We start from the raw sequence: 3,385 nt of genomic DNA on the forward strand, positions 1-3,385 counted from the left end.
TCCTATCCATTATTCTGTTTAATCTGATAATCATATTTTTCTCTCCATTTGTTGGGTTAACGTTTCTTGTGATCTATATGATCTAAGCAGTAATATTATCCTGCTTAGGTAAACACCTCGGTTTACAACTCTGGTAGTGTGACCCTGTTACTATTTCTAACGACATCCTGGTAACCCCCGATGGAAGAGAACTTTGCCTATTGGTCCGCCTCGTTCAATGAGTAGGAAAATGGTTCTCTTTGTCCCTCGCCCTTGGTACCAATGATGCAGTCAACCTAACTGACTGGTTATTCTCTGACATGCCTTGCTATCATGACTGTGCCAGATGTCAACGCCCTTCCTTATTTTAACCCATATGGTGGGCCCATAACCCACAGTTCCACAGGATCAAAACCTGACTCTCCTGTACACCGCCTGTTCCCAAGGTTGTTCCTCGCGCTTGACTTCGTATGTAATTCACGGACCACCTGTCTAGTGATCTATTCTGGTATGAGACGCAATACTTATTCTCGTTGCCCTGAAACCCTTTCACCTCCTGATTAGACATCGAACGATTGCCTATCCGTTTGAAACTTCTCATGGTACCTTCTTACTTGCTCTCGATATCTTCTTAAGTTTCAAATCGAGAGATACTTATGCTTCTTCCAAGGCTTATATGTATAAGCAAGATGCTATCCTACAGAGCGATCTTTGAAGGAACACACCTATATGATCCCGACTGTTGGTCACAGTCTATGAGATTGGGGTGATCTCTAGCAAGCTCATGAACAGGCCAGGAGTGTGACTAATATGCTCCACCCGAGGGGTCGGCCTTCGGTAGCCACGTATCAGTGAGACTTGTGGTGAAACTTCTTGACGCCAAACTGACAATTCAAGGCATAGTCCATTGTTCAGTTGTGAAGGAGTGTAGCTACTTGGTCTAGACGGAGATCAACCTTAATCGGTCTCCACTGAGATGCTGGTATATCAAAACAGCGTTTGGAACAAAAGACAAAGTGGGCCCCTGAGATCTGGTGCGGGATTGTTGAAATATGAGATGGGCCTAGAGCCCATATGAGAATTTCAGATTTAATCTCTAAGGGCTCATGTAGGTGGCATGACAAGGTGGTGGGAAGTTTAGTCCCACCTCGGAAGTGGAGGAGAGTTGGAGTGGTTTATAAGGAATTCTCCCCCTCATGTTATTGGAGCTTGAGAAGAGATGATGCCCTCGCGCACTCCTCCTCCTCCGCTCGCCTCGTCACGACGCGACGCGACGCGACGCGGGTTGCGGGATTGAGCCGAGCCGAGCTCACTCCTATGCGTTTCTTTTTGCTGGTCAGAAACGGAGATTCTTTGACAGGTAGGGCCATGTAACACCCCCGATGTCATGCTACACTAATCTCCCCCCTAATGGTTGCCTTCTCATCAACATTTCTATGCTAATTGCCACTTGTCCAAAAATCAAAGTCAACTCAAAATTCAAATTGCAAGTGAGAAAACATTTCCTCAAATGGTTAAACAAAAATGTTTACAATATTATAAATAATTCCCTGGTATTTGTCGAAAATGAACGAACATTAAATAGATTTTTAAATTACCCCTAGAAATATTTTAGTGGATCAGCGGAATTAAATAAACACATTTTAATTCAAATATAAATTTGAACAGTTCCAATTGACCTCAGAACCTTGTTGTGCAACCCTGTAGGATAGCCTAGTATTTATGTGCTAAGTCTCGCATTTAACAAAAATCATCTGACCGCAAAAAGTAAATGCAAAATATAGAAGAAAACTACAAAACAGTAAAAAAAACTAAAATAAAAAGATAAAGACTGGCACAACTGTGCACTTGTAGCCCAGTGCTACAGTGTCAGCCCAAGCCCACAATGTCTTTTCCTCCCACCTCTGTACAGAGTCGGGAAGGCCATGGACGCGTGCCCGCCGTCCACGCCGACGACTGACGTCGTGTCAAGCATCCGGCGGAACCACGTGATAGATAAGAACACCCCACACGCCCTGGACAAACCCTAGATGCTTTTCCCTCACCCCTCGCCTCGCTCTCACCCTCATAGTACCCCACCGCGCCGCAGCCGCCATGGTTGTCGTCATCGCCGCGGCCACCGACTTCCCCGGCGCCTGAAAATCTATCCAGGAGCTTCCCCACCTTCGTCTCCTTCGACTACGTCCACCAAATCGAGTTGAGCCGCCTCGTGTTCTCGGTATCGAGCACATCTTCGTCGCGTACATCGCCGGTGCCGGCGTCGTTTGCCGCTGCTCCGGTCCGTCCCCCGCCTCCCCGTCCTCATCATCCAACTCGCGGTGAGCTTCTCCTTTGGATCCCCTCTTCTCCGGTCTCGATCCGTTCCGTATGCCGCCGCCCCGCCGCCATGGCCGTGTCTGCGCTCCTTCGCGCTCACAGCACCGCGGTCTGCGCTCCCGCGCGACCCCTGGCCACGCCTACCTGCGCTGCTGTTGCTGGCCAAGGCCGCCGCCACCGACGCGCCCGGTGCGCCCGTGCCCTTTGCTCTCTCGCACCGTCCATGCGCGCGCGGCGCCTGCTCGCCTACCCCTGGTGTGCTGCTGCCGCCGCCGCTTCCGCCTTTGCTTCGCTGCTACTCTGCTCCATGTTACTCTGCTCCGCTGCTCCATGTTGCTCCGCCTTTACTGCCGCTGCGTATGCTAGTTGCTGCCTTGGTTCTGCGTTATCGCTGCCGCTCCTCATGGCCATGGCCGTCGTGGCTTAGCGCCCATGCATGCTGGACCAGAGTGGACCATGCCCACACAATCGTGGCACAGCCACTCAACGTTAGGCACGGCTGTGCCAGTGGCCGGCCCAGTTAATTAGGAGTAGGTTAGATTAGGAGCTAATTAGCACTAGTTAATTTATGTGACAATGACATGTGGGTCCCTTTCAATTAGATTAGTTTTATTTATTTGTTTAGGTACAACCTATGACATGTGGGCCACTCCCTGCCCTTTTGACATGTCAAAGTTGACTTTGTCAACTCGGATTAAAACAAATTAAAATAAGACCAGAAACTTTAGAAATTGTTTAAACCTTTGAAAATTAATAGAAAATAATCCGTATGTCAGATGAAAAGGTATTATACATGAAAGTTGTTCAGAACGACGAGACGAATCCGGATACGCAGCCCGTTCGTCCGCCACGCATCCCTAGCATAGCAAATACGTAACTTTCCCCCTCCGGTTCACCGTTCCGAAAACACGAAACACTGAGGATATTTTCCCGGATGTTTCCCCCTTTCACCGGTATCACCTCATACCGCGTTAGGGTACCCCTAGCACCGCTACTTGCCATGTCATGCATCGCCATGCATTTGTTTGCATTATATTTATTGTTTCTTCCCCCTCTTCTCTCGCTAGACACCGAGACCGACGCCGCTGCT

The sequence above is a fragment of the Triticum dicoccoides genome, chromosome 7A (genome assembly GCF_002162155.2).
Source record: "Triticum dicoccoides isolate Atlit2015 ecotype Zavitan chromosome 7A, WEW_v2.0, whole genome shotgun sequence".
Classification (NCBI taxonomy): Eukaryota; Viridiplantae; Streptophyta; class Magnoliopsida; order Poales; family Poaceae; genus Triticum; species Triticum dicoccoides.